Source organism: Sus scrofa, chromosome 14, assembly GCF_054392235.1.
Source record: "Sus scrofa isolate SSC_HxYL_T2T_F1_AM1 chromosome 14, Sscrofa_HxYL_maternal_Yorkshire_Landrace_v2.0, whole genome shotgun sequence".
Lineage (NCBI taxonomy): Eukaryota > Metazoa > Chordata > Mammalia > Artiodactyla > Suidae > Sus > Sus scrofa.
In genome coordinates this window covers 72,115,089-72,126,214 of record NC_139396.1, presented here as the reverse complement: position 1 = coordinate 72,126,214, position 11,126 = coordinate 72,115,089, and positions in this window count along the sequence as shown.

The window sequence follows — 11,126 nt, the reverse complement described above, 5'->3', positions numbered from 1 at the left end:
CCAGGGGTCCCATCCAGCTCAACTCAGACTAGATACAGCTGACTCCAAGCTCTGGAAGATGACATGGCAAACACCTCAATGTTCAGGAAGACACTCAGGTCCTACAATGATCAGTGGCAGCAAAGTGGTGGACCTGATCAATTACCCACAGCTTATCGACCCTGCCCCCAATCTTTTGATCATTCCTCAGTCTTGAGGCAGACAATGGCCACTTCCTGCTGATGAGAGGTGTAGACCTGACAAGGTCTTGAGCGATAGAACTATTAGTACTCAAATTGAGAATATGCTCTTGTCTGGCTTCACATAACCATTTTGATCCCAATAAACATACCACCCCCAGCCCAGATGTCAAGGCATTCAAAGGCCCAAAACTAGTCATCACAACTGCAGACAGGAGTTACCTCATGGCTCAGCAGATTAAGGATCTGGCATTGTAGCTCTGTTTATGGCTGTGGCACAGGTTTAATTTCTGGCCCCAAAACTTCCGCATTCCATGAGCTCAGCCAAAAAAAAACAAAAAACAACAAACAAACAAAAAAAGGTGTACCCTGAGGAGGCACACAGAATGCCAGATGTATTGTTAAAAATTTAGGCTTTTATAGGGGTTTTATTTAGGACATATCAGGCAGGGATCCGCATCTTACCTTTTTACATGCTGGAGTGTCTGGATTATCCATTTGGCTGAAACATTGAGGTATTAAACATGGAAGGGACTAAGCTGGGAAAATAAGTACCATCTGCAGTATTTTGGCCAAGTAGGACACTAACAGGGGTAGACACCAGGGTTTTGTTTTTTTTTTGTTTTTTTTTTGTTTTTTTGTCTTTTTGCTATTTCTTGGGCTGCTCCTGCAGCATATGGAGGTTCCCAGGCTAGGGGTTGAATCAGAGCTGTAGCCACCGGCCTACACCAGAGCCACAGCAACGAGGGATCCGAGCCACGTCTGCAACCTACACCACAGCTCACGGCAACGCCGGATCGTTAACCCACTGAGCAAGGGCAGGGACCGAACCCACAACCTCATGGTTCCTAGTCGGATTCGTTAACCATTGCGCCACGACGGGAACTCCGGCACCAGGGTTATGTATTTTTATCGGAGGACACCAAATTTCATCTAAGTCAAGGAAAAACAGGTAGTTAGCCTAATCTGACATATTACATCTGAACTCAGGGAAATTAGAGATGGGTTGAAAAATTAAGAGTTCCTGTCATCGCTCAGCAGAAACGAATCTGACTAGCATCCATGAGGACACAGGTTCAATCCCTGGCCACGTTCAGTGGGTTAAGGAACCGGCACTGCCATGGCTGTGCTGTAGGCTAGCAGCTACAGCTCAGATTCGACCCCTAGCCTGAGGCCCTCCATATGCTGCAGATGCAGCCCTAAAAAGAAAAAAGAAAAATTAGTGACAGGCACAATCCAGGGGTAAGCATGATCAAATACAGGTTTGGGATGACACATCCAACAACTCCAGAGATTGCCTACTTTTGCCAAAGTTTGAGAAATCCTAATCACCAAATTGTCTTTTCAAGCCTGGGAAGTTAGAGACAAAGGAAAAGAACAGTCACCCTGGGAATCTGGCAAGGTGCTTCAACTGCAGTCACCTCTGCAGCAATCCCATCCACGTTCCTTTCTGGCTCACCGCTTCCTCCTGAGAAGCAGCTTAAGATCTAAGGATTCCCTTGCCTGCTCAGAGAATTTGCATCCTTTCAGCTTCCCCGCAGAAGGGGTCATGAGGGACACTGCATAAGCCAAGCCAGCAAGGATGAAACTGCCCTTTTAGATGGTTATCCTCCCAAGACTTCAGTCTAAAGTTTCATGTATCCTCCTTTAATTTTACTCTTGTTTTCAGCCAAGCCTGTGGCATGCAGAGTTCCTGGGCCAGGAATTGAACCTGTGCCACAGCAGCAACCTGAGCCACTGCAGCGACAACACTGGACCCTTAACCTACTGCACCACAAAGAAGCTCCCCTGGCATTATTGAGGCTTCTTTGTCTTGGCCCCTCTCACAACTCTGCAAGAACACAATCCCAAGAATGGTGGGATTTTGGCCCATCCCCAGCACCCACATCCCAACTAGGCTCCACTGCTGGCACAGCTTGGCTTGCTGCAGCTGGGTCACCAGGGCTTCTGCCTGAAGCCAACCTGCCTCTTTCCCTGGCACCAGCCAAGCCCCATTCGATGTTCTTCTGAGGCAAGGAGGGTATTGAATGAATTTTGAATATCTGCCCAGGTCACATCATGGGTTGCAGAGATCAACGAAAGGAGATTCTGTTCTATTCAGTCATCTCTCTAAAGTTGGCATATTTTTCTTCCAATAAAACCCAAAGTTGAAGAATGTGGAGTTCCCGCTGTGGCGCAGTGGGTTAAGAACACCACAGCAGTGGCTCAGCTCACTGTGGAGGTCCATGTTTGATACCTGGCCTCATGGAGTAGGTTAAAGGATCTGGCGTTGCCGTAGCTGTGGCATAGTTTCAGCTATGAGAAAGGGAGACCAAGACCCTTCTTGTTTCTTGACTTTGGAGGGCGGGGGGCAGCAGGAGGCTGTTGCTCACAGGCTGGGAACGAAAGAGCAGCATATGGAGTTCCCGTCATGGCTCAGCTGTTAACGAATCTGACTAGCATCCATGAGGACATAAGTTCGATCTCTGGCCTGGTTCAGTGGGTTGAGGATCCGGTGTTGCTGTGAGCTGTGGTGTAGGTCACAGACTCGGCTCAGATCTGGCGTGGCGGTGGCCATGGCTGGCAGCTATAGCTCTGATTCTACCCCTAGTCTGGGAACCTCCATATGCCCCAGGTGTGGCCCTAAAAAGCAGAAAAAAAAAAAAGAAAGAAAAGAAAGAGCAGCATACAACCTACAACCTACAGGGTCGAGGAAGATTCAAATGAGTCAACAGGTAGCCAATAAAGCCTTGTCTGAAGTTTTCCTTTCTGGCTTATCAATTTCCATTGATTGATAAAAACCAAGAGCCCTAGATAGTAACATCACAAACAGCAAAAAAACAAAAACAAACAAACAAAAACACCAAAAATGGAGTTCCCCTTGAGGTTCAGGTGGTTGAGGACCTGACGTTGTCTCTGTGAGGATGCAGATTCGATCCCTGGCCTCACTCAGTGGGTTAAGGATCTGGTGTTGCCATGAGCTGCAGCATAGTTTGCAAATGTGACCTGGATTCAGTGTTGCAAAGGAATTTTGATATGCTGCAGGTGTGGCTCTGTAAAGAAAAAACCAAAACAATTTTTTTCTCATGGATCCATAACTGAAAAATCACTTAATTTTGGAAAATGCAGCCTACAAAGCTGCAAGGGAGTGTTGAATTAACACTTCCCATTTTGAAGGAGCTCAGTGGTAATGAAACTGACTAGCATCCATGAGGATGCAGGTTTGATCCCTGGCCTTGCTCAGTGGGTTAGGGATCCGGCCTTGCTTGAGTCGTGGTGTATACCAACAGCTGCAGCTCAGATTCAACCTCTAGCCTGGGAATTTCCATATGCCACAGGTGTGGCCCAAAATGGGAAAAAAAAAACAAACAAAAAACAAACAAACAAAAAACACCTCCCTCTGGGTCCTTAATTTCTAGCAGCCAGATCTTAACAACAAAGACCAGGAGTTCCCATCGTGGCACAGTGGTTAACGAATCCAACAAAGAACCATGAGGTTGTGGGTTCAATCCCTGGCTTTGCTCAGTGGGTTGAGGATCCTGCGTTGCTGTGAGCTGTGGTGTAGGTTGCAGGCGCGGCTCGGATCCTGTGTTGCTGTGGCTCTGGCGCAGGCCAGTGGCTACAGCTCCAATTCCACCCCTAGCCTTGGAATCTCCATATGCCATGGGAGCGGCCTAAGAAATGGCAAAAAGACAAAAAACAAAAACAAAACAAACAAACAAAAAAACCATTGAAGACCATCAGACACAGAAGGACAGTGACAAGACCAAAATGCAGAGCCCTGGCCTCTGACCCAGACATGGGCATCTTAGCAGTCACAAACATTTTGTGTTGTCTACCAGCATCCGGCCAAGCAGACCTCCAGCCACTGGGGCTTCTGGGCAAAGGTGTGATTCTGTAATGAGGTTACTTACCCAAAAGATGTCTTCCAAACCCCTCAAGCTATCTCTTTGCTGCAAAACCAAACTAGATGAGGAAGGTCTCAGCACCTGAGGAAATCCAGGGAAGGTCCTGTAACAAGCAGACGGGGCCGCTGCCAGACCCCACAGGCTCTCAGTGCCCACACAGGGCCTCAGGTGAGCCACAGGCAAAGGGTGGGCTTGGACTTACCTCCCAGCCAGCCTGCTACGTTACTTACCTAACCAGGTTCATCTTGCCTGACACGAAGCAAATGAAAACACCCAGGTTAACAACAAAGTGAAGACAGCAAACCTCCGAGCCGCCTCTCGGAAGGTGAGGGGCTGGGGGATTTATGGGATGAAGACAGGAGCGTGGGAAGCGTGGGCAAGGCGATTGGAGCAGGTCAGGGGCCACGTTCGCGCAGGCCCAGTTGGAGGATCAGTGGTTCCCTCTGTCTTAATCAGCTCCGCCCCAAGTAGACACAGCTGAAGGGAAGGGAGCTCAGCAAATATCTCATTGTTTAGGCTCCGGGCGCCTGGAGGATGTGCAAGTCTTCGCCGAGCTTGACCAGTGATAGCAGGTGGCGGCTATTTGACTGACTACCTACCTGCAGGTTTCAGGTTTTCCTTCTGGCTTGAAGGGAGACAGAGCTGGTATTTCACTGCCAGGTGAGATGCCAGTTTGGCCAAGACTGATTTTTATTACATTAATGAACTAACTTTATAGGCCTAGTTTATTAAGACTTTGAAGAATCAGGGCTGGGTGCTGAATTTAGCAAACCCCAGGGCATGCTGCAGAAGGGGTTGTATGGGAGTTCCCGTCGTGGCGCAGTGGTTAACGAATCCGACTAGGAACCATGAGGTTGCGGGTTCGGTCCCTGCCCTTGCTCAGTGGGTTAATGATCCGGCGTTTGCCGTGAGCTGTGGTGTAGGTTGCGGACGCGGCTCAGATCTCGCTGCTGGCCTAGGTCACAACCACAGCAACACCAGATCAGAGCCACATCTGCAAACTACACCACAGTTCACAGCAACGCCAGGTCCTTAACCCACTGAGCAAGTCCAGGGATCGAACCAGCAACCTCATGGTTCCTAGTCGGATTTGTTTCTGCTGTGCCATGATGGGAATTCCTTAAATTTTTTTTTTTTTTTTTTTAGGGCTGCACCCATGGCATATGGAGGTTCCCAGGCTAGGAGTTGATTTGGAGCTACAACTGCCGGTCTATACCACAGCCACAGCAACGCAGGGTTCGAACAACACCACAGCTTGTGGCAACACCAGATCTTCAACCCACTGAGCAAGGCCAGGGATCGAACCTACATCCTCATGGATGCTAGTCAGATTTGTTAACCACCGAGGGGAATTCCCGTCTTTGGCCTGTTTTTCAACCCAGGAAGGACAAATGGCGCCTTATGGTTAACACCACTGAAGTGGCCCCTGCAGGCCCTCCATCCTCCCCTGGCTGGAATTCTGTTGTTACAATTTGGCTAATGTACTCTATACAGATCTTAATCCAGCAGCTCCCTCAGACTCCACTCATGTTCACTTTTGTTTCTTTTTTTGAGTGTGTGTGTGTGTGTATATATATATATACACACACACACACTATAAAATACACTGTGTATGCAATATATATACTATATATAATATGCTATAATTATATATACAATAATATTATTTTTCTTTTTTGGCCACCCCCTGACATATGGAGTTCCCAAGCCAGGGATCAAATCCAAGCAGGTTGTGACCTACCTCACAGCTGCAGCATCAATGGATCCTTTAACCCACTGTGCAGAGCGGGGATCAACCCACATCCAGGCACTGCAGAGACAAGGCCTATCCCCTTGTCTACAGCAGGAACTCCTTAATATATTTATTTAAATTGTGATAAAATACAAATAACATAACATTTTAGTTTTACCTGTTTTTAAGTGTACAAGTCAGTACTTACTGCCCAGGGGCAGCACACTCCCCTGTGGGAGTAGGGAGCACGAATGTGTCTCACCTGAGGTCCAGACCAGTGTCCGCGGATGAGGCCCACAGGGTATCTCGGGTGATATAACACCCACGTCCGTCACTGCTACGGCTTAGCCCTCTGGCCCCCTCCCCTGGCCGCGCCTACTTTGGGGACAACCTGGCCTGGCACCTGCATCCGGGCAGCGCAGCCCCTGCTGGCTCCTCTCCGCGCGGTCAGGTGCTGCCGCCGCCGCTGCCCGCCGCCCGCTAGATGGCGCCACCTCCGCGCCCCACCTCGTAGGAGAACTTCCCGGCCTGGAGGGCGGTCTGGCCGGGGCTCCCAATTCACCGGCTGGGCCGCAAACGGAGGATAGCAGAGCTGCTCGGAACGCTCCCTGCTCTGTCCCTCCCACCAACATCTCGCTTCTCAAAATGCATGTCAGACCTTGAGCACAAAGTGACTGGAAGCAACCTATGAATAAACGGAGTCCATGCAGCGTAGTACTGGGCGCTGCAAAGAAACGAGACATCGAGCCATGAAAAGCCTGGAGATAACCTCAATGCATGTTGCTAATTGAAAGAAGCCGGTCTGAAAAGGCCACACAATGTGTAATTCCAACTATGTGGCCTCTGGAAAAGGGAAACTGGAGACAGTGAAAGGATGAGTGGTTGGGGGTAGGTGAGTAGGTGGAGCCCAGAAGGATTTTAGAGCCACAGGACTGCTCTGGGTCACTGACCCTGTGGTGATGGACACACCTCATTCTACAGTTGTCCAAACGCATAGCGTGTGCAACAACAGGAGTGACCCTCAATGTGAACCGAGGGCTCAAGGTGGTGGTGAGGTGTCAGCGGAGGTTCATCAGTTATAACAAATGTCGCTGTGGGTGGGGGGTGTTGATAGTGGGAGAGGCGGGGCAGAGCATATGTGGAAATCTCTGTACCTTCTGCTTCTGTGAACCGGTGGCTGTGGCTGTGGCATAGGCCGGCAGCTATAGCTCCGATTCAACCCCCTAGTCTGGGAACTTCCATATGCCTTGGGTGCAGCCCTAAAAACAAAAAATAAAATCGAGGTGGAAAGGAAAACACTCTGAAAAAAAAATGGCCAAGACAATATGATTTTTAGGAGCTCCCATCGTGGCTCAGTGGAAATGAATCTGACTTGTATCTAGGAGGTCTCAGGTTTGATCCCTGGCCTTGCTCAGTGGGTTAAGGAACCTGCATTGCTGTGGATGTGGTGTAGGCCGGCAGCTGCAGCTCCGATTTGACCTCTAGCCTGGGAACTTCCATATGCTGCAAGGGCAGACCTAAAAAGACAAAATACATATATGAATTTTAGTCTGTTCTGGTGTAATGAAAACTGAAGGACTGAAGATCATGCCTTGTTTTTCTGTTAAATCATATTATGCTATTTAGCTTTGGCTTTGGTCTTGGAATGTCAAAGAGCTGAACACCTGATTCAGCATCATGCTGCCATCCTAACCGCCTACAAGATCTGTGATTACAAGTCTCATCAGCTGAGCTCTGAGGTATATCAGCCTTTTTGTTAATACTTTAAAGAATCAGGGAACATTTTTTTTTTTTTGTCTTTTTGCCTTTTCTAGGGCCACTCCCTCGGCATATGGAGATTCCCAGGCTAGGGGTCTAATCGGAGCTGTAGCCACCAACCTATGCCAGAGCCACCGCAACATGGGATCCAAGCCGCATCTGCAACCTGCACCACAGCTCACAGCAACGCGGGATCCTCAACCCACTGAGCAAGGCCAGGGATTGAACCTGCAATCTCATAGTTCTTAGTCAGATTCGTTAACCACTGCGCCATGATGGGAACTCCAAATCAGGGAACATTACAAACATAATTTGAAGGGGGGAAAGCACTGAAATGTCTTTCATTGGGATGTATACAGCAGCTTCCTCTGGGGTGACACAATCCCACAGCAGCTCCTGGATGTCACTACACAACCACAGACATGTTTCCATGGCTCTTGGACCAAGGGCTGCCTCCAAGTCCAGTATGCAGCCCACAGTCCTTACACACCCAGTGAAACCCTTGACACCTCCCTCTGACCAACAACTTTTTCCTTCTTCTTCTTCTTCTTCTTTTTTTTTTTTTTTTTGGCCTTTTTAGGGGCACATCAGCGGCATATGGAAGTTCCAAGCTACATCTGTGATCTACACCACAGCTCACAGCAACACTGGATCCTTAACCCACTAAGCTAGGCCAGGGATCGAACCCGCATTCTCACGGACACTATGTCAGGGTCCTAACCTGCTGAGACACAAGAGAACTCCCAGCAGGTACTCTTAATTGATTTAAGCTCAACACAGACAAACAAAAAGACTAACAGACACAAGACCCCATACAAACAAAAAAATCTGGCTCCAGAAATCAAATCCTCAAAAAGTATCAAACTCAAATTCTTACCATGCTCCTGACGGGCAAGAGACTGGAGCCCAGGTCCTAGGGACTCCAGGGCCAGATGGAGGCAGGAGGGAACTACCTGGGATGAGCTGGGGGCCAAGGTGGAAACGCCACAATCAGAATGGTTTAGTTCTGGGTGAGAGTCGCAAGGAAGAACGCAGGGGGTTTGGCACTCTGGCATGTGTGCTGGCAACGAAGCCTGTCCGTGTGGGCTGCTCTGGGCACAGAGGGTGCAACCTCAACATCACTGCTTTTCAGGACTCAGATAAATCAGTATCGCCATCCTGTCTCAGTGGCACATGCCCATGGATTGTACGTGTTTCCCCCCGTTTGCCTGCCTTGGTGGCCCAAGTGTCCCCAGGGTGCGGGCAGGCCTGGCATCTATGCTCATAGTGCGAGGTGTGCACGAGCATGTGGCATGTACGTGTTGTAGGGGAGGGTCCCTCGGCCTTCACCCAGGCCATGGGCCGCGCATGGCTGTTGAGGCTCTGCCCCAAGTGTGTTTGCTATGGGATGTGTGTGCCTTGGTTTGTCCACCTCTCTGTTTCTGTGTCAAATGATGTGTGTTTTTTTCTAAGGTAGTGTCTCCATGTTCCCGTGGATCAGGGGGACACATGTATGTCCCATATTTTTGTGCATCCTGTGGCATGAGTGTCTCGATGGGCACACCGGAAGAGTGAATGTGGCTGCTGAGTGAGTGCCTCTTGGTGCTGCTGTGGGCCCAGCGGAGTGTGAGTGTGTGGTGGGGACTGTGTCTCTTGAGGCTTCTGTAGGTTGGGGTGTGTGTTTTGTGTTGCAGAGTTGTGTCAGTCTCAGTGTCCCCGTGCCTGGTGAGATTGTATATGTTGCTGTCTTTTTTGCTATGGTTGTATCTCACAGGACGAGTGTGTTTCCCTGTGCTTGGGTGGCAGCTGTTCATGTGTGTTTGTCATAGCATGTGCATCTTTCCAAGTGTCTCACTGCTCCTCCTGAGGCGTGCATGCAGTGTGGCAGGGCTTCTGTCTCAGCATTTTGGTGTGCTTGTGTTGGAGGGCCTGTCCATTTCCATCTGGAGGGCTGTGTACCGGCAGTGAGTTTCTGTCTTTCTCTGGGTCTGGTTGTGGGTGTGGGTATGTTTTGGTGTGTGTGTGTTTCTGTGCATGTGTGTGCATGTGTGTGCGTGTATCCTGCCTCTGGGGGGCGTACTCTGTCCCAGCCTGAGACCCAGTGGCCCAGGCCTTCTCCAGCAGCACATGCCTCCTGCTCCTTTGTGCGCTGTGTTACAAAAAATATTTGCCTTTTCCACGACTCATCATTTTTCCTTCTCAATCGCTACCAGATGTGGGTCCTGTGGTCCCGTCCCCATGGCAACGGAGGTTCCAGCAGCCGCGGTTCCCTTTTGTGGCGCCTTCCCTGGAGCTGGCACTGCCGCAGGCCCAAGGGGGTGGGGAGGGGTCCGGCAGCTTCTCCTGACGAAGCACCCGGATCTTCCTGGGGGCTTCTTAGCCTGGGTCCTACCTGGCCTCTAGGCCACGACTCTAGGGCGGAAATGCTGGTGGTACCCCTGCTCTGTGAGGCACCTACCCAGGCAGGGTCCTGAAGGTCAGGGTCTGGGAGGCCTGGAAGCTCCCAGTGCAGAGAGAGGAGGGGCCCCAGGAAAGCCCTGGCCAACGATGTGACTGCTCTGGTCGCCAGGGGGAGACAGAGAGCCAAGGCTGGGGGTGAGGGGCAGGGAGCGGCAGGGTAGTGCATATTAGTGGGGGTGCTCTGGGGCCCGAACCACTGCCCTGCTCTCCACCATCCTCGGTCACTGACCGACCCTGGCTGGGCCCAGCTGGTCATCTTCCCCTTCTGGCCAACTTGAAGTCTGTGTGCTCAGCCGCAGAAGCCAACATGGCCTGGTGCCGAAAGGGATCAGAGGCTGACCGGGCACAGGGCCATGGCTGGGAGGGTGCCCGGCTGGCTCAAGGGAAGTGCATGCCCTGGGGACAGGGAGCCTGCATTCCACATGCTGCCTGACCAGGCCAGGTGCAGGGACTCCAGCCTCAGAAGCAGCACCAGATGTCCTGCCCGTGGCGTGAGGCCGTCTCGGCTCTGGAGGCTCAGCCCCATATGGGTCACCAACGTTGAGCTCCCTGTGGCATCCAGCCAGAGGGCAAGAGAGGTGCCAGGTGAGCTCCTTGAGCTGCCAGCACCAGTCAGAGTGCTGTCATGCGGGGGACTGTGGGATGGGGGTGGGGGTGGGGAGATGATCAGAGAATCTCGGCCCCAAAAGAGGAGGAAGAGGCCCACTGGGCAGAGGCAGGGAGGGGAAGGGCCCAGAAGCACCGTAGAAAGGTAAGACTTTGTAGCTCAGGGAGGCCACTTGCAAGGCCTGCCTGAGGGCCAGAAGCAGCAAAGACACTGGGACAAATGGCCACAGAAAGAAGGCCAGGCTGAGGCGGGGCAGCGGGGGCTGGCTGGGAGGCCAGCCAGGGATCCAGGCCAGAACTGTGCCCCCACTCCCAAGGGCGGGTGGACTAGGGGGGAGAGTTTCCGGCCGAGGACAGGGAGCCCATTGAGACGGACAGCGGGGCTCTGTGCAGTGCCAGACGCGGCCTGGCTAGAGGCTGTGCCCGTGGCTTGCTGCCCCCTGACCTCAGCCTCTGACCTGCCCCAGCCACACCAAACAACTTGGGGCCCCAAGTGGAACAGCAATGGCCAGCGGTGGAAGCACA